The following is a 21,408-nucleotide window of genomic DNA, read 5'->3' on the forward strand; positions in this document are numbered from 1 at the left end:
GGACCCCTTTTATCACTGCTCCCACAGAGCTCCTGATCTTGCTCTCCCTGCATCTGCTCCACTCCAGACCAGACTGTGTCTCTGTCTGGGACTCCTCTTCTTCTCTTCTTTTTCTTTCTAACCCCACCTCAGCCCCAGTTTATATAGGGGAAGTTCTTCCCCTCCCAGGACTGGGCAGGAGGTGTGGCATGCTTAGGGTTCCTGACCAGGAGACCTCCCACCTGCTCACAGACGAAATATTGCTATTACTGTGGTAACCAGAACCCTGGGGTGCCACACATGCAGGTGTCGGGTCCTGATCCACACTCCATCCTTACCTGAGAGTTTGATATCACACCTCTGGGTGAGGTGCAATACCTCTGTAGCAACCGAGCACTCAGGGTGCTACAGTTCCATTTATCTTCAGCCTAGGTGACGTATTGCGATACAGGGCCGTGATTTTGGCTATAAAAGGGTCCCCTAGACCTCTACGCCAAGCTTTTTAAGAGAATCATGTATGGCGTGCCAGGAGAATCTATGGAATGCTTTCTCAGCATCCAACGAGAGTATCTAATTACAAATTTTTAACTGCATCTAGCCCAGGAAACACTTTGTGCCTAGTAGCAGTGTCTGCTAGTCAGCGGATTATCCCGGCTGTTAAGCAAGCTACACCACCTGTAGTTTGGACACTTAATTTTTTCAAAGGAAATGCTTCGGGACCACGGGATACTCAGTGAAGAGCATCAGGAGGCACCCCAAGGCATAGGGGCTGGGACTGGCAGTAGGATGCCTTGCGGTGGACAGCCGAGCTCGATCCTTATAAAAGCTTTTTAACTGCAGCAGCTTTAGTGGATGCTACTGGAGCTGGAATTACGCGGCTGCTGTCATGAGACTTGCCCTCCAATAGATCCTTGTAAATGGATTTAAAGTGTATTCATTCAAATTAGAGAGACAATTTAAATTAAAAAGCTTAGAGCTGCCTCCACCACAGGGGGGCTCGCTCGACCCACCAGCGGACAGGCACCAGTATTGGGAGAGGGGGGCTGGCACAAACCCGGCGACACGGAGGTGGCACGGGCAGGAGCGGACTGACCGTGTCGGCTTCTCACTTTTTGGATTTTAGAAGGGCATGACATGCCTATATCTGTGTCTCCCCCTCCTTTTACTCCTCCACCTCTTTTCTTTTCGCATGACTCTATGTACTTGTCACTTTTCCATGTGTTAGTTGTATCTTCTGAGCAGTTTGTCAGCTTTTGGACACCTTTGAAGGTGTTTTCTATGTGTTTCTATGTGTTTTTGTTTGCCTGCCATTGGTTTTAACGGTGTTCGAAGGTGTTCGACGAACAGTTCGACGAACAGTTCGGCGAACACACGGGTGTTCGACGAACTGAACCGAACTCGAACACTACGGGGGTGGCTCAACACTACTCACCATAATTGTGGAGTATCTTTGTAATTGTGGAGCATCTTTGTATTTGTAAACATGGTTACCTAGGTTAGGGGCCCACTCAGATGGGTTTCACACCCACTGTGATGAACCCCCAGATACACCTTTGGATCCAGTGCAGGAAAAGTGTAGTCAGCATAACATTTTTGTCCAGCTAAAAAATGGATTTTGACTGAATTTGATTTATTTTAACATTGAAATCAATGGGAAACAGATAATAATGAATGGTTATCTATTATGTCATCCATCTACAGATCCGTTTTTCATGGACTACGCATGCCAAAAACGCTACGGGTTTTCGGAGGCACCTCTGGAAAAACGAAGTGTGCATCATTGTTTTTGCTCCATTTATAACTCTTTTTTTTATTCTGAATAAATTACAAACAGATGACAAATGGACATGTGAATGGAGCCTAATTGTGTTGAACATAACTCTGATCTTATCCAATTCGCAATCACTAATCACCAACTGAATTTCTCTATCTTACATGGTGAGGATTTCGCTAACCTTTACATACTTTTAATTTCTTTACATTCCTAATAAATAATATTCCATGTATTCCATTAATTGGAGTAATATGTGTGGAATTTCTTGATCATTTAGTACTTCTGTTACCTAAACCATTAGAATTAGTTACTTTGTTATTTTGCATTGCATTGTGTAATCTGAAATAGAACAAATGTGATCTTAGATTTTTTCTTCTTATTCACAGTTAATACATTAAAATGAAGCTAAAATAAGGCAAAAACATGTTGAACTCATTTCAGCTGTCCTTTAGTTGTACACAAAACAATCATAATCTAATGACAATAAAATAATCTATTATATAATAGCTACATGTGAGTGAATTATCCGCAGTACATGGTTGATCACTGCACATCACAGACAAGATCAATTATGGATGATTTGTTATGCATGTTGATGAAATTTGATTTGTATTGTACAGTCCACAGGCTTCTGACAAGGACAATGTGACTTTTGTCTATCTTCCCAAATTATATTCTGCAGATCTGGTTATGCAAGTAATTATATTTATTGAGTATTAATTGGTGTTTATAAACACAATGAGTCATGATTTTCCCCTAAAGGGCCAGGCCATTTTTTTGCCTTTCTGGAACGAACCACTTTTGGATTTATGCACCAAACCAGCACTTTTAGGGACCAGCTAGATACGGAGAAGTATAGGGTATTGTATAATAAAGCTAATTATAAAAGTGGTTAGGGTATAAAAATTGATATTTAGAAAGGCCATTTTAGATTCCAGATCAACCCTTTAAGTCATACATGTCAAACTCTGGCCCATGGACCAAATGTCACGCAAGGTGTGGGAAAGACTAAGTGCACAACTACAGGAAGAGAGGGAGGAAGCCCAAACACTAGGTAAAAGGGGAGTGGAGACCCCTAGGCCGATCTGACAGTCACCCTGACTCCCGTAACGTCCTTAAATAGGTTCCACACCTATCACCGAGCAGGAAACCTACTCCCTGACTGCCCCTAGTGATAGGCCCTAGGTAGGGAGGACACATAGTGAGCACTAGTCAGCCCCCACTGCAACTAAAGACAAACAGGTAAACAGACAAGGGAAGCGCTTAGCTGGAGAAGACACCAGGGAGATCACGCCAACTATTCTCCAAAGGAACTCCAAAAAGACACTAGCCGACTACAAGTACTTCAAGCCTGGAGAGAGGAAAATACAGCTATCACCGGTGACTCTCTGGAGAGACTGAAGGTATTTAAACATCCAGCAAGGGTGTGTCAATTAGCAGCAGAGGGCGGAGGTAACTTCTAGGTCTTAGAGGGAGAACGATATCGCTACACTACAGACAAGATAAGATCAAGAAGGTTCCTGCAGAGCCAAGCTCAATGACCTACTACAGCTGGATCCAGAACGACTGTCTGTCACAGCTGACACACCCGTGACACCAAATCTGGCCCGCAGGATGGTTTTATTCGGCCCACAAAAACAGAAACACCACCCCTATGTGGGGCCATTAATTTGTATAGAGGACTATGTGGGGCCCATTATTCTGTATAGAGGACTATGCAGAGCCCATTATTCTGTATGGAGGACTTTGTGGGCCCCATTATTATGCATGGAGGACTTTGTGGGGCCCATTATACTTTATACTGGTTGGCCTGTGACTCTGTCCACATTTTTCTTTTTGGCCCTCTGTGTATTTGAGTTTGACATCCCTGCTTTAAGTAAATACACTAAAGATTTTGTACATATTATACTTTTTTTTTATAAATATTATCCATAATTTTTTAAAACAAATATATTATAATTTATTTTTAATTATTTTCATTTTAGGGTGGCAAGCTATAAAATGTACTTTTTACCTTTATTTCACATTGCTCATTACTGACCTATAATAAGCGCCTGCTCATAGTATAGATGTTGCAAATGACAAGATAATTGTGGAACAGTAAATTAATGACATAGCATGACACATAGCTCGGGCTACTTTAATGCAAAGTGTATTAGTGGCAACCCTAAAACAGTTTTCTACATCAGTAATGTAATGGTTATCAGGATACCAAATATATTTCAGCTATATTATTGTACAGAGTTTGTCTTTTTTTATAAAATTTATTTTATTTATAAATGTGTTTTACATAATTTTTTACAAATACTTAATATAAATTACATTTTTTAACTCTTATTCACATCACAAACATATATATGTATATACATTGCATAAATTAAGCAGGATCTGTGCACATTCCATATTGTGAGCTTAGCGTTATATACAACGGGACTCATGTTCAATGGCCAGGTTTGATTCTATGTGAGATCCCAGTAATCATTTAGATGCTATGGTCAGTTGTGACTTAGTAACTTTGTAGCATCTAAGATATTGATAATGCAAATTTGAGTGTAAAAAAGTAACATAAAAAAACACAAAATTGTTCTTTTTACTGTAGAAATGCTTTATGGTATGCTTGGTATTATCACTTTTGTAGGAGGTTGTACTATAACAATATTAAACAATTTATCCATCAGTTATGGCTATTAATAAAAGCAAAAAAAACCAACAATGCTAAAATAGCTGTTTTTGTTTATAAAACTTACCATAAATATAGTATAAAAAGAGATCATAATGTGTCCATCAAAATAGTATTAATGAAAATTACAGCTTGATCGACAAAAACACAATCCTTTTACAACTCTATAAATTCAGAGATACCAAGTAAAATCTCTCAGCATATGCAACAAAAATAGTAGTAAAACATAAAAACTGTTTGATTTCCATACAGGTCTAACTGTACCAACCCACAGAATAACATTAATTTATCAATTATACTACATGTAAACGTTATGAAAAAAAGTATTTCAGAACTGCTGTTTTTTATATTCTCCACCTAAAATGGAATAAAAAGTGATAATCAAGACAACCCTGTTATGCGTTGTGCAGAGGGACCCAGCAAGACTGACACCAACCAGCAAAGACGCAGCCACAGATGCACTTGGCACAAGCTGCCCAGCTAGGCGAGCCCTTGAGGGCCGAGAATATTCTTCACCCAGTTCCCAGTAAGTGGAACGAGGACTTGGGCAGAGCCCTGCCCAGGTCCACTGTCGCCGGACAGCTGGCGTGTGGTGACGCAGTTGGTGCCTAGTCAATAACCAGGTGAGTACCTCTGCAAGAACCCCAGGAAGTGAAACCAGAAGAAAAAATGAGAAAACCCCTGAAAGATAGCAGCACTAATGCTAGCACCACTCAGAAAAGGGCTGAGCAGGGAGCAGGATTAAATAGCCCGCCTAATGATAAGGTGTTGAATACCTACCAATCATCCCCACACAGCCACTCCCTGCTAGTTTGAACAGCAGAATGAACAACATCCCACCATTTCATAGTGACAGACACAGCAGCATCCTGCATTGCCTGGCAGCCAGAGAAATCAGTGAGAGACATGGCATCCTCACGCATCCTACAATTCCAGTTGTTCCATAAGATTGGGACAGTCTCCGTGCATGTGTAGTAGCTCCACCTCCAGGGTCAGGACAATGGAGGCGACTGCGACCGGAGTAGCATAGCACCGGACCACCTCTATTCCCAGGTGGGAGCACAGAGCCACAATTCCTAACAAACCCTTTATCTACCCACTTTAAGCAAGGCCACGCCCATCATGAAATTGCATCTAAAAGACTTAATAAATGTCCTACAAAGCATGAAAGACAGCATTTTTTGGCACATATCAAATTAAGGCAGATTTGCAGCATATTTATCTTAGTAAATGTTATAGCAGAAAACTTAGCCCTCAGATTTTGTAAAAAGTGAAACAGATTTATTGGCAATCCATATAATATTTTAACATTTCGGTCTTCTCAGACCTTCATAAGAACTGATTGCCACCTGGGTAATCTTAGAATATATAAAGAAGCTCTTTCTCTAGATGCGATCTGCGTCGCTGCAGTATAACACTTGTCATGCCACAAGCGCCATACCGCAGCGCCTTTGTCTTTAGAAACTAAATAACCCCAAGTTTGATAATCTGTCTTGGTATTGAAATGCAGTCATTCATTTAATAATCTTGGTCTCTCTTCTCTGTACACACTCAAAATCAGCCTTATTATTCTCATACACTGGAGACTAAAATTGTACACAATATTCTAAATGTGTACGCATAGTGACTTGTGTAGAGGTAAAACTATGTTCTTGGGCATCTATGCTTCTGATTGGCCTGTCCCTCATCCTTTTTCACCATTTTGCCCAGATTATTTTTGAGGGGGCCAACACTCTCAGTTTTGAGTTTCTTACTGTTGAAAAATATTTTGGAATTATTTTTACTTTCTTTGGCAATTAATCTTTCTGTCTTAATCTTAGCTGCCCTGACTTCTTTTTAAAACAATTATTTTTTTTTCTCTATAACTATTTAATGCCTCGTCACTAACCACTTGCTTTAATACCCTTAAAACTGCGTCCCTTACAACTCTATTTAGCCATAGTGTTTTCCTCCTATTTCTAGCTTGTTCATTTATTTTACTCGCTGATACAGGGCCAATAACTCCACAGCACTTTACAGACTTCATCATTTTTGTCCCCGTTGGGGCTCACAATCTAGTTCCCTATAAGTATATCTTTGAAGTGTGGGAGGAAACTGGAGAACCTGGAGGAAACCCACACAAACATGGAAGAACATACAAACTCCTTGCAGATAATGTCCTTGGTGGGATTTGAACCCAAGATCCCAGCGCTGGAAAACAGCAGTGCTAATCACTGAGCCACAGTGTATTCCCATAGGGTATATATTGCACACTGGTCCTATTCAGGATGCTTATAAAAGTGTCTCATTTGTTTCGTGTACTTTTATTTTCAAGGACATTTTCCCAATTTGTGGCACTAAGATCATCTCTTCGCCGTTGGAAATTTGCCTTCATGAAGTTTAGTGCCCTTGCAGCTCTTCTACTACACATCTTATTAAAGGATACATGAAAAGTTGTGAGCTGCTGGTCAGTGGAGTAAGAAAGCAGAGAAAGATCCATACAAGAGAGGGAAAGTACTGGAAAAAAATCTGAAAACAGGTGCAAGGTAAAAACTAGCAAGACAGAGTCAGAGTCAGGTAACAAGGGTAAATTCGGTAAAAAGTCAGCAATGGGTACCAAAAGCTAAGCCAGGCAGAAGATATTCACTAGATCACAGACCAGGATCAGAATACACTGATAGCAGGAAATTGGTATGCAGTATTTGCAGGCAGCATGAATCAGTGACTGGCTGCATAAAACATATACTTGACTGCAATTGTGCAACCATGAACTGTTTCATGCTGCTTGCAGCTTGGGCAGCATGAATCAAACAACAGGTTCCCTCTAAATCTGCTTTTATACAGCAGATGTGATATCCTGTAAAGAAAGACAAATGAGCATAGAACACTGGATCTAGAAATTACATAATGTTAAAAAGTGGACAGTCGCTTTATATGTTCTAATACCATTTTAGAATCAAATAACCATCAAGTCCTCTTCCGAGTTATAAAACAAACAAAAATACAAAATAATATGATAATAATCACATTAAATGTTATGCAATGCTGTAATATAATATGCAGGCTTATAATATTAAGAATTCTTTAGAGAAATAAACAAAAGGTACTGCAACCATATACCTGTATCTCAAGCCCTAAGTGGCTTCTTTAAATTTTAAATAGGTTGAAAAAAGTTGTTTTTTTATGTTTGTGATCTTTTTACAATTATACACATTTAATAACATTTTCAGAAGTATCCAAAGCCAAGGGAAATGAAAGCTATATGGTTTTTACAAAATCATTCATCAAGAACTAATTGAAGCCTTCATACAGTTTAGAGCTGATAAAACACTGTAACAATAAACAATAACAATATTCACTGGAGAAGGATTTGTTTTGCCTTGAGGAATAGAGTTTTGTTCTATCTAGGGGATTCCTAGTTAAAGCATCACCATTTCTTTCTTTTCAATTTGATTGGGATAAACAGACCTTCCTCTTGATAATCATGAAGGGGAAGCTGTGTCAAATGTATTAGTATTGCTCCAATGGAGCTATTCTCATTGTAGACATTTGCAATTGTTTGTGTATGACATTCTATAGAAACATAAACAGAATATTTCAGACAAGTTTAATCTTCTCACTGTTCTTTTTTTACAAAGTGTAAATTTCCTATTCTGTATCTTCTGAAATTGAAGCTTCCAAGTGCAAGTAGTTTATTTAAATCAGGTCCGTCACCAGATTTTACAATTCAAACTGCATAAACTATTAACTAGATCTCTTGGACCTGATGGTGCTGTACTTATTTTTGAAACCCATGTTAGAATGGCTGTTTAATCCTTTTTTAAAAGGAAAGGAGATAACAAAATAAGACCTGGATCTTCAAAGGTCTTACAATGACTGTAGGTACATACAATACATGACAAATTACACCGTATTATTTATTTAACAAAAGCTGGGCCAAAATATAGAAGCAGTTTGTTAAAAAAGAAGTACACCCCGTAGCTTGTAGAACCACCTTTAGCATGAATAACTTGATGTAATGGATTCCTGTATGACTTTATCAATCTCTCACATCATTCTGGTGCATTTATGTTCCACTATTCTTGACAATGTTGCTTAGATTCATTGAGGTTTTTGAGCATTCGTTTATGCACAGCTTTTTTAAGGTCCCACCAACAGCATTTCAGTTGGGTTGAGGTCTAGACTTTGACTTTGCAATTTACAACACCCTGATTCTTTTCTTTTTTCAGCCATTCTGATGTACATTTGCTGCTGTGCTTATGATCATTGTATTGGTGCATGACCCAATTACGACCAAGCTTAAAGCAACACTTAAGCGTTTTGTTTATTTCACCACTGGAGTGGTGTTACTAATCTAAGATCCCTGACCCTAGTCTTACACTCCCCAGCCGCTGTTTTCTGCTGTTCCCGATGCCCTTCCAGTCTCATGTCACCATCTTTTGAACGCAACTCATGAGAGACCAGAAGTCAGAGCTAACAGTCACAAGTTCTCATTGAGTTCTGACTTCCGTAACTCCCAGAAAGCACTGGTGCGATCTGGCGTGCCACAATCTGCTGGAGACCAACCAGAGCGGTGCTGATAAAAGTGAAGATGGTGGCTGGTAAGTTTGAGAATAAGTGCAGGGATCTTAGATTAGTAGCACCACTCTAGATCGGTAATAAAAAAAACGCTGGGGTGGTGCTTTAGGTTTCTGGTTAGATTGTCTCATATTTGACTATAGAATACTTTTATACAAAGGAGTTCATAGTTGAGTCAATTGCTGCAAGATGACCAGGTTCTGTGTCTGCAAAACTAACCCAAGTCATCTCTCGTCCACCACCATGCTTGACAATTGTTATAACAGTTGGTATGTGCTGTTATGCTATGTCTTAGATTTTTGCCAAATGTGGAGTAGTACACAGATGAGACCAAAGTGCCTCTACTTTGGTCCCATCTGTCGAAAGAGCATTGTCTGAAAATTTACATGATTTGTTCAGATGCAACTTTGCAAATTTTAGCCATGCTCTCATGTTCTTTTAAGAAGGAAGATGCTTTCTCTTGGTAACCCTTCTAAACAAGAAATCCTTGCTCTGTCTTATTCCAATTGTACTCTCATGAACTTAAATGTTTAATATGCTTTCCGAGGCCTTTAGAGTCTGAGCTGTAGCTCATGTTTTTTTTGCATTATAGAATAAAAAAGAACAAAGGGAAGTGATGCTACGAACCATAAAGAGCCCCATTCTTAGCATTATCAAATCTATCTAGAATTACATCAAGAAACAGAAAAAGTACACAGGCCTACATCCAGAAAAGGACTGTGGTTAGTTCTCAAAGATGTTTGGAAAAGCATTCCTGCCAAATTCTTTCAAAAACTTTGTGCAAGTACACCTAGAAGAATTGATGGTTTGGATAATAATTTGATTTAGATTTATGTTTTGTTCATTCACTTTGCATTTGGCTAATTGATAAAAATAAACCATTAACATTTCTATTTTTAAAGCATTCTTACTTTGCAGAATTTTTCCCACACCTGCCTAAAACTTTTGCACAGTACTTACAGTGCTCAGCCTGAGTACAAACTTTTTGAAAAGTAAGATTTTAATCAATATCTCACTGAATATATAAAAAAAAATTCCAAAATGTTGATAAGACTGAGTTTCATAGAACATTTTTCAACCTATAGCATGAAATTAAGGTTAATAATATAACTTTCATTACAAAATCTTCAGTTTTACTAAAATTAGTTCATGCAAAAATGAATACATCTCACATAAAAACAACTAATCTAGCATTTTGTGTTACCTCCATGATTTCGAAGGAGAGCATCAAGTCTTCTAGACATGAAATGAACAAGTCGGTCCCATATTGAAACATCTATCTTTTTCCATTCTTTAAGAACAACCTTTTTACAGCATGGATGTTGGATGGAGAGTGATGTTCAACTTGTTTCTTCAGAACTCCCATAGGGGTTCAATTGCATTCAGATCAGGAGACACTTGGTCACTAAATCACTTTCACCCTGTTCTTCAGAAATGCAACAGATGTGTGCTTTGGATCATTGTCATGTTGGAAAAGTGCATGTCTACCAAACACATGGAGTGATAATAGCATCTTCTCCTTCAATATAGAGCAGTACATCTGTAGCTCCCTAACACCAGCAGTAGTAATGAAGTCCCACAAAGCATCACTTGTTCACCATCATGTTTCACTGTAGGGTTAGCTCAGGAGACACATGGTTGATAAACATTAGGTTAAGGTCCCATTAAAAAATAAAGGTATACATTGTTGTGGCTTGTGGGCACACATGGAATTGCCAATTTATGTGCTTAGTACCTTACATTTTTTAAGTATATTCTATAAAGCAGCAATGCTGTCCACATTTCAAATATTCAATGTTTGCATGCATCTCAGCACTTACAAACAGCTGAATTATTCTTTTGTTTATATAAAAATATGTTTTTTTCTATTTACATGTATGTTAAGTGCATGTATATGTGTATAGATGTGTAGACACATACACTTTAGTCCATAATTGTTCAAAATGGAACATTTTTAACCAAAATGATTTTTGCCAAGTTACATTTAACAGCAATCAACAACTTTTTTTTTTATTAATAGTAGCCCATCATTGTTATGATCTGCAACATGTACTAAGGAAAGATAGGGTAAAGCTGTCCCTACAGTAAGACTAAGCTGAATCCCTACGATGTAGCGGGCTGCCTGTTCCTAGTGAACAGACCCGCCTTAATCCTCGGCTAGTCTGAATTAAGGGAGGGGTCTTTAAAAGAACTAAGGACTGGGACAAAAAATGGTACACATCCTAAACAGAGAAGTTGTTGCAGAACACAAAAAGACAAACTGACAAAAATGTACTAGAGGTCCCAGAGAACCAAGCGAACTAACAGAGAAAGGCACCAAAGCACCAGGCTAGAGAAACAGTCAAACACTGGAATCCAGCAAAGCCAGAAGGGCGGAGCTGGAATATAAAGGCAGATGGTCACGTGACCGCAAAACACAAGATAGAAAAAACAAACAGGAGGGTTCTAACAGTACCCCCTCTATTATGAGGATCCTCCTGATCCTCCAGGCCCAGGCCTATCCGGAAACCTCCTGTGGAAAGCTTCAACAAGCCTAGGAGCAGAGACATAATCTGTCCTTACCCAGGAGTTGTCTTCGGGACCGAAACCCTTCCAGGAGACAAGATACTGTAATCTCCCTCTATGCCATCTAGAATTCAAGATACGAGAAATTTCATATTCGCCGTCTTCCACCACAGGAGGCACTGTGACAGTGGCTTCCCTATCAGATACATCAGCCTTTTTCAACAAGGAAACATGAAACACAGGATTAATCTTCCAGGAAGTAGGGACATCCAACCTAACAGCAGACGGGTTAACAACCTGAAGCACTTTAAATGGACCCACAAACTTAGGACCCAGTTTTTTAGAGGGAATCCTCAACCGCAGGTTCTACGAGGACAACCAAACCATGTCACCCACAGTAAACAAAACCTCTTTACTTTTCCTGTCAAAATACTTCTTGGACTTCTTGTTAGCCTCTTGAAGGTTGCAACGTACATTAGTCCAAACTCTCTCCAAATCACCGGAAAAATTCTCCTCCTCCGGCACCACCGACCCCAATTTGGAGAATGAACCAAAAGACGGATGTCTCCCAGTACAACAAAAAAAAGGAGAACACCCAGCAGAGGAGGATGTATGATTGTTAAGAGCAAATTCTGCGAGAGGCAGAAACTCAGACCACACCCCTTGATTGTCCGCCACAAAACAACGCCAAAACTGTTCAACATCCTGGTTCTTTCTTTCAGTCTGTCCATTAGACTCAGGATGATAACAAGACGAAAATGACAAATGGACTCCCAACCTGTCAAAAAAAGCACGCCAATAGCGAGCCACAAACTGAGGTCCTCTATCAGAAACAATATCTGTGGGAACGCCATGGAGATTGACAATCTCCTTAACAAACGCCTTAGCAAGTGTCTTGGTGCAGGGCTACTTAATGAATGGAACCTAATGACACATCTTACTAAAACGGTCCACGACCACCCAGATGACAGTAAAACCCTCGGACACAGGAAGATCAATAATAAAATCCATTGTGAGATGCGTCCAAGGCGCACTAGGAACCTCCAGAGGGCAAAGCAACCCTGCAGCAGAAGTATGTGAAGCCTTTGACCTAGCACACACAGTACACTGACTCACCCACTTGATGACTTCCTTCTGCCATCCAGGCCACCAAAAACTGCGACTGATAAGTCTCTTAGTCTCCGAAATTCCTGGATGACCTGCCAACCGAGACTTATGACACTCCACAAACAAATCTCTCCTAAAGGCTCTAGGCACGAACAACCTCCCATGGGGAGTGTTAGATGGAGCATCATCTTGAGCTTTCAGAATCCCATTCTCCAAAATGGAATCCAAAGCCGCCACCACAACTTCTTTCTGTAAAATGCTCTCCTCCTCCTCGGCACCGACCGTAGGAGAGAAGCTGCAAGATAAAGCATCGGCTTTAACATTCTTAATACCAGGGATATAGGTAACAGAAAAATGAAACCGAGAAAAAAAAAGTGCCCACCTAGCTTGACGGGCATTCAAGCGCTTGGCAGCATCCAGATAGATCAAATTCTTATGATCTGTGAAAACCTGAATAGGAAATCTAGCGCCTTCCAAAAAATGACGCCAATGTTCAAACACAAGTTTAATAGCCAGCAACTCCCGATTTCCAACATCATAATTCAGTTTGGTTTCCGAAAATTTTTTCGAAAAGAAGGCACAAGGTTGTACTCCACCCTTGTTCTCCTGAGACAAAACTGTTCCGACCCCCACCGATGAAGCATCGACCCCGACCAAAAAAGGCTTGGTCTCATCAGGCTGCATAAGGATAGGGGCAGAACTGAACCTCTCTTTGAGATACTCAAACGCTTCAATGGCCTCAGTAGTCCACTGGGCCGAATTCGCACCTTTCCTGGTGAGATCGGTTAGAGGTTTAACAATTACAGAAAAATTCTTAATGAATTTCCTGTAATAATTGGCAAAACCCCAAAATCTCTGTATAGATTTCAAACCAATAGGCCTAGGCCATTCCTGCACAGCCTGAACCTTCACAGGGTCCATCTCAAAGCCCTCGCTGGAGACAATGTAGCCCAAAAAACTAATTTTCTGCACAGCGAACTCACATTTCTCCAGCTTAGCAAAGAGTGCATTATCATTCAATAACTGCAAAACTTCATGTACACTCTGGGAATAGGACTCTTGATCTGGTGAATAAATCAAAATGTCATCCAAATACTCAACCACATTCTTACCAATCAAAGGTCTCAGGATGTCATTAATAAGGTTCTAAAAAACTGCAGGTGCATTGGTAAGACCAAAAGGCATCACCAGATTCTCAAAATGACCTACCAGAGTGTTAAAAGCAGTTTTCCATTCATTACCGTCCTTCACTCGTAACAAATTGTATGCCCCCCAGAGATCAATTTTGGATAACCAATTGGCTACCACTAACTGGTTAAACAAGTCAGGAATTAATGGCAATGGGTAGGAATTGCGTACGGTAATCTTATTAATTTCACGAAAATCCAGACATGGACGTAAACCGCAGTCCTTTTCTTTAACAACGAAGAATCCACATGCCACAGGCGACTTAGAAGGTCTAATGTGACCAGCAGCCAGGCTAGTCTCTATGTACTCCTCCAAGGCCTTTCTTTCAGGGATAGTCAGATTAAACAAGCGACTTTTGAGAAGAGTAGCACCCGGAACAAACTCAATGGCGCAATCATAATCCCTATGAGGAGGTAAAACTTGCAACTCCTCCTCTGAAAAAACCCTCCAAAAATCTTGAATAGGTACCGGTAATTCCCCTTTTTCCACAGCCGCAATGCGACCATTACAACATTTATCATAGCACTTCGGACTCCAAGACTTTATCATATTAGTAGACCAGTCCAATAAAGGATTGTGCAATTTTAACCAAGGCAATCCTAGAACAACTGGAGAGGGCAAATTATCCAAAACAACCAAGTCCAAAATTTCTTGGTGAACTCCATTGATAGTGAGGGGAAATGCAGCAGTCTTGTGAGTAATACATTTCAAAGGAGTGTTATCAATTGCAATCACAGAAATAGGTGATGACAAAGGTTTGGATTTCAATTTAAGGTTTTCCAAAAACCCTTTATCAATCACATTAAGTGTTGAACCACAATCCACAAATACCTGAAATTCAATCAAATCTCCCTGCAGAGTAGTACTCCCAGAAAGAAATACTCCTGCAGAGCGTAAACAAGCTGTACGGGTGCAACTGACCTTTTTTTTTTTCTTTACTTAAACGACGCTCACAATACTTAATCAAATGGTCAACTTAACCACAATAAAGACACAATCTCTCGGTGAACCTCCGGTCTCTTTCCTGAGAGCGGAGTGACATCCCCCCAACCTCTATCGGTTCCCCGCCGTCAGAGCAGATTTTCTGGGGACTAGAAACTGACATTACAGGAGTCTTTACCTCATTGAGCCTGCACCTCAGTCTCCTGTCTATACGAACAGCTAACTGCATAGCATCCTGCAGAGTCTCAGGTGCAGGAAATGCAATTAGCAAATCCTTAACCCTTTCACTCAGACCAGCAAGAAATAAACATCTCAGCGCAGGATCATTCCACTTAACTTCTGAAGCCCATCTCCTGAAGTGTGTGCCATAATTTTCAACATCATCTGACCCCTGATTCAAACGTCTAAGTTCTGATTCAACAGATGAGATACAATCAGGATCGCCATATAATAGCCCCAGAGCAGAAAAAAATTCTTCAACAGACCTTAAACACGGATCATTAGGCTGGAGAGAAAAGGCCCACCCCTGTGGTTCTTTGCGCAAAAGTGACATAATAAAACCAATGCGCTGTGATACATTCCCAGAGGATCTTGGTCTCAAACGAAAATATAACAAACAAGAATTTTTAAAGGAAAAAAAATCTTGCTGTTTACCATAAGAAACATCAGGCAGTCCTACCTTGTGGTTGACAAAATGCGCTCCAGAACAGCTACTCACATGTTGCTGAAGCTCGGCCACCTCCAGAGACAATCCCTGCAGGCATTTAGCCAAATCCTGGACGGAAACCATACTGATCCCTGAATTTCTTTCCTTTTAGTTTTTTGGGCTTTGACTTGCTGTTATGATCTGCAAAATGTACTAAGGAAAGATAGGGGAAAGCTGTCCTTACAGTAAGACTAAGCTGAATCCCTACGATGTAGCGGGCTGCCTGTCCCTAGTGAACAGACCTGCCTTAGTCCTCGGCTAGTCTGAACAAAGACCTATAGAATTAAGGGAGGGGTCCCTAAAAGAACTAAGGACTGGGACAAAAAATGGGACACCTCCTAAACAGAGAATTTGTTGCAGAACACAAAAAGACAAACTGACAAAAATGTACTAGGGATCCCAGAGGACCAAGCGAACTAACAGAGAAAGGCACTGAAGCACCAGGCTAGAGAAACAGACAAACACTGGAGTCCAGCACAGCCAGAAGGGCGGAGCAGGAATATAAAGCCAGATGGTCACGTGACCGTAAAACACAAGATAGAAAAAACAAACAAGAGGGTTCTAACGATCATAACCTTGAAACAAGATGGCCATGTTTACATTTTGCCCATAGTTGCTTGTTCAATAACATTCTTTCTTTGAAAGTGAGTTTCCAGAGTATTCCCGGTCTCCAGAAAACTTGTTTGCTGTGTACCTGCTGTAAAATGTATGACCAGTTTTAATTTAAAAATGACCATTCAAGATTAAAGTGTATAACTGTGTTGGCATAAAGATTTTCAATTGTCCCACCATGAGTTTACTTCTATCTAAAGTGATATTTATCTTTTTGGTCTTAAAATACTAACGTCTTGCTTTGGTTTGAATTTCCTAAAACTCCATGGCTTCTTTTGCTTTCCTCACACAGTTCTTTTGTGTTTAACCTGGATAGCTAATTTTGTGAGAGCCTAGCTCATTAGTTTGTGCTTTCACAGATATTAAATCAGGAGAGTTTCTCTTAATACATTTCTTTTGAAGCCACAAAACTTGATCTCTGATCAGAGCCTCTATCAAATCACCAAAGGCACAAACCTTACTGAGTTTCATTAATTTGTTGCCACATAGTTCCAATTCTTTAGACTGCATAAATTTCAAATGTCTCAAACTTTTATTCTGCACTTTAACTTACAGGAAAACTACTAAGGATTTATGATATAGAATAAACAATAACATTTTACATCTTGACGTGCATCAGCTTCCCCACGTGACCACATGAAGCTAATCACAAGCCGTAGATTGTCGTCAGAACCAGAGTGTAGAGATAAAGGACCAGAAGATCGTGGAGCAGTGGTGACCACGTAGGCAGTGGAGGTGTCATGCATGGCGAAAGAACAGGTGAGAAATGGTGAGTCTATGGTTTTTCAAATTATTATTAACTCTTTTCCATTCTTATCAGCAATCAAAACACTTTCAATTTGGACCAAATTTACTCAAACCAAGGAGAATCTGCCAGTCAAATTTGAATAAATCTTCTAGAATGGAATTTTTTTAGATTCACTAATCTGTACTTGTTACTTATTTACAATTATTAGTTTTATTATAAACTCTTGGTAGCAGGTATTATTTTTCAGTCAGTATATGATGGTACTTATTGGTCTACAATAGTAAAGTTCATTCATTATATGGGGCCATTATTCTGTCATTATTAGTGATGAGCGATCATGCTCACAACTGCTCGGTACTCACCCGAGCATCTCAGTGCTTGAGATGCTTGATGATCGGCAAGTATTTCCTGAATGCTTGGACGGGAGCTTGAGTCCCCGCCCCGCATGTTTTGCACTGTTTAGACAGCAAATTAACATGCGGGGATTGCTTGCTAGTCACTGTAATGCGGTAGCCATGTTGGTTGTGGCATTACAGTGATTGGCTGGCCTCATAGCGTCATCGGGTCTATATAAGATCCGGTTATCCTATGCTTGTCACAGTCTACCCTTCAGACAGGCAGAATAAGGAGAGCTGTTGCTAAGTGTGGGAGAGAATTGGCGATTGATTTAGTCAGGAATTCCACAGCAATATACATCTAAACTAACAGTCCTTCTAAGGACTAATTCAGATGCATATCAATCCTGGTGATAGCAGGAGTTAGGCAGGCATAGTTTGTGGAGAGTGTATACAACAGAATAGGGTCCATTGCACGTTCTGTCTGCAGCTGTTACTGATATCCATAGCCCTAGATATCAGGGCAAATAATAAACGTTTTGCTCTTAATCCTGATTATTTTGTTGAAAAGAAATATAATACACCATTTTTACTGGTCCATTCGCTTTTTAGCAGAATACAGCCAGATTTGTTTGATTTTAATAGCATTGCTGTATTGTGGAAGCAGAGAAACTTGTCCATCATCACAGGTGATCCTATATTACTGCGGTAATAATCCTGACTTTTTTGGGAACATGCCAAATATTATACTCCTTTTAAAGTCTGCCAGTTGTGTGTTGTTCAAACCTATTCACACTTGGTTGCTGACCAATACCACACTATTAGATTACTGCCTAAAACCGTGGTCATCAGACGTGATCCTATATTACTGCAGTAATAATCCTGACATTTTTGGGAATGTGACAAATATTATACTCCATTTAAAGTCTGCCAGTTGTGTGTTGTTCAAAAGTTATTCACACTTGGTCGCTGACCAATACCTTACAATTAGGCCACTATCTAAAGCTGTGGCCATCAGACGTGATCCCATATTACTGCGGTAATAATCCTGACATTTTTGGGAAAGTGACAAATATTAAACTCCATTTAAAATGTGCAAAGCATATGGCAAGAGTCGAGGAAGTGGACGTGACGGTGATTGTGCATGCACAGGCCCAGGCCGTGGACATGTTGAAATTGTGCCTGACGAGGGAGCACAACAAGCACCCACATCATGTCGTTCTACCTTCTTTCCCACTTTGTAGGTGGCCGTGGAACACCACTATTGAAGCCATAGCAGTGTGAAAAGATTATTGGTTAGATAGAAGATAATACTTCCAGTTAGTTTGTCACCACCATCCTGTCTTCCACATGGTTCAGTCTCAGTAGCCGTGAGTCTGGACCACATATTCCTCACCCTAATCCTCCCACCATGCCGAGTGCCTGGAAACAGGTGATCTCACACTTGGACACTCCGAAGAGCTGTTCACTTTTTCATTTATAGATTTGGGCCTCTCGCCCAGCCCTCTTGAAGCAGAGCATGGGGAGATCGCATGTAGCGATGTCCAAATATTTGAGCAGCCATGGTCACATGAAGGCGACGGTGAGAAAGTGCAATAACTGTCGCAAGAGGTGAATGATGATGAGACACAATTGCCAGCAAGTCAGGAGGAGGCCCAGGGTGTGCACTTTGAAGACAAGGTGGTGGACGATGAAGTCACTGACCCAACCTGGGAAGGTAACATGCATAGCAAGGACAGCAGTGAAGAGGGAAGGAGCCGTGGCACCACAACAGTCAGGAATAAGCAGTGGGGTGGCCACAGACACATGACGGGCAACTGTTCCCCAGAACACCAACACGACAGAAGATGCCAGTCCAACAGTTAGGTCTTCAAGAGTCTGGCTCTTTTTAAAGACTGTACAGTTAACCCCAAAAAGGCCATTTGCAACATCTGCCATGCCAGCATGTCCACGTCTTTGTCCCAGCACAGCATTCAGTTGTCCCTACCCCAGTCCTTTGAACGCAAACGCAAATACGCAGCCAAAGCCCCACAGGCCACAATACTAAATTGACACATTTCTTGAATGCTTGGACTTGAAATGTTGCCTTTTAGGCTCATGGAGATGAAATCTTTCCACAACTTCATGGCTGCAGCCATCCCTTGGTACTCGGTCCTCAGCCGCCACTAGTTTTCCCTGTGTGTCGTCCCCGCCTTACACAAGCATGTGTCCCAGAACATTACCGTTACCTCATCAATGCAGTTACTGGGAAGGTCCAGATAACCACAAACACGTGGACAAGTGCATATGGCCAGCACGTGGACAAGTGCTTGTGGGCAGGGATTGTACATCTCACTGATTGCACACTGGGTTAATATTGTGGAAACCGGGACCAAGTCGGACCCTGGGACGGAACACATTCTCCCAACGCCAAGGATTATGGGCCCTGGGTCAATCAGGGTTGCTCCCACATTCTACAGCTCTTGCACCTCCTCCTCCTCTTCAGCTTTCATCTCCAAAATGACCACATCAGTCACAAGTTGGAAGCACTGCAGCACTGACTTGACCAAGCGGCAACAGGCTCTGCTGAAGCTAATCTGCTTAAGTGACAAACTGCACATCGCTGAAGAGTTGTTCAATGCTGTAACAGAGCAGGCATATCTGTGTCTGTCACCGCTGAATGTCCCTCTAAAAATAGTGAGGGATGACATCTGGCCCTCTAACAATAGTAAGGGCAGCCTGATGACCCTGTAAAAATAGGCTTTGTGACTTTCAGAGTTTCTACTTCATAAATGAAACAGAATGTGTCTGATCATGTCTCTCAAACCACATGGCCAGAAAAGGTAGTAAAATGTTAAAATTACATTTATTGGTCAATGTATTTTTCACTGTTGAAAGCAATGCAAAAGTGCAAAAACGCATCAAAAAAGCTATGTGTGAATATAGCCCAAGGTGTGGAAAAGCATTTTTGTTTTTGGTTATTTATTTTGCCTTACATACAAGTCATTACCCTGGAAAGAATATTCCTTAACATTTTTTTCAGGAAAATCCATTTTGGCACTGCTTTTGTATGTTTTGTCAGTCTGTAAAAGTGGCATAATACTCTGATAACATTGTTCCCAGCAGTGACCCTGGAGTCAGAGAAGCTTCCAGTGGTCTTCCCCATGCTGTTCGCATGTCATTTGAGCTCTGTTTCCATAGATGTAACCAATTTTTAGGCCCCCTCCAGACATCGGGTTGGGGTGGGGGCACCAGAAAAATGCTCGAGTTTCCCATTGACTTATATTGGACTCGTTACTTATTCTTTGCAATGTCTGGCAGTATGACAAGTAGAGATGAGCGTTGTTCGACTCGAACTGTTCGCCAATCTCAAATTCGAGCTGTTTTGGGCGGTGTTCGAGCCGTTCGGCGAACACGAACGATTTGAAAAAAATTCGGCTGTTCGAGGTTATGTTAGATAACTGTTCGTGCACCAAAATCATAACTGGATTTTTTCTCAGTAATGATGAAAATTAATGTTAATACGCAGTTTGAGTGTACAGCGGGGTGGGGGGAGGGGCAGGGGATGGATCTCTGCAGGAACAATGAAGATCTCCATTTTTTTTTCTCTTTCCCGCATTTACAGTGGGGAGGTGCAATCTGTCAGCCTATCAGCAGCGCACACACGGAGCGAAGTGCTTTTTTTCACACAAGCAAGGGCATGTGTCATTGGCAGTGTATGTCACATGTCCTTGCCCTATAAGACCCAGCAATTTTCCCCGTCGCCACCATTTTCTCCCTGCTGCAGCTGCGTGTTAGAAGGCACCGCTGTTGCTGTGTGCGCTATACCTTGCTAATTTCAAGCCAATTTTTCGCACAAATCTACAGATAGCTTGGGAGTAGGGAATAGTTGTGATTGCAGTCCTTTTGAGGACTAGGTTACAGAATTTCCTATGACTTTTATCAGGCAGGTCTGTGCTCTTAAATAGATAGGTTGGGAGTAAAGACTAATTGTAATTGCAGTCCTTTTCAGGACTAAGTTACATCAATTCCTATCAGTTTTTGCCAGGCAGGTCTGTGCCAGTGATGTGCAAGTTTTTTTCACAGCATTTGGCTAAATCTAGCAAAGCTAATCCTTTTTGGCCTATTGCAGAGTGTGTTAGTCAGTGGAGTAGCCTATCTGTGTTGCAAGCTACACCACCTGCGTATAGAATACCAATTTTTTTACTGCACCTACTGAAGTAAAACCTTTTGGGCATAGCATCATTCTATTAGTCCATCTATACTGACCTCCATCAGGTTGCAAATTGAATATAA

This window comes from Phyllobates terribilis, unplaced genomic scaffold, assembly GCF_046119375.1.
Source record: "Phyllobates terribilis strain yellow unplaced genomic scaffold, ASM4611937v1 Scaffold_3__8_contigs__length_932513732, whole genome shotgun sequence".
Lineage (NCBI taxonomy): Eukaryota > Metazoa > Chordata > Amphibia > Anura > Dendrobatidae > Phyllobates > Phyllobates terribilis.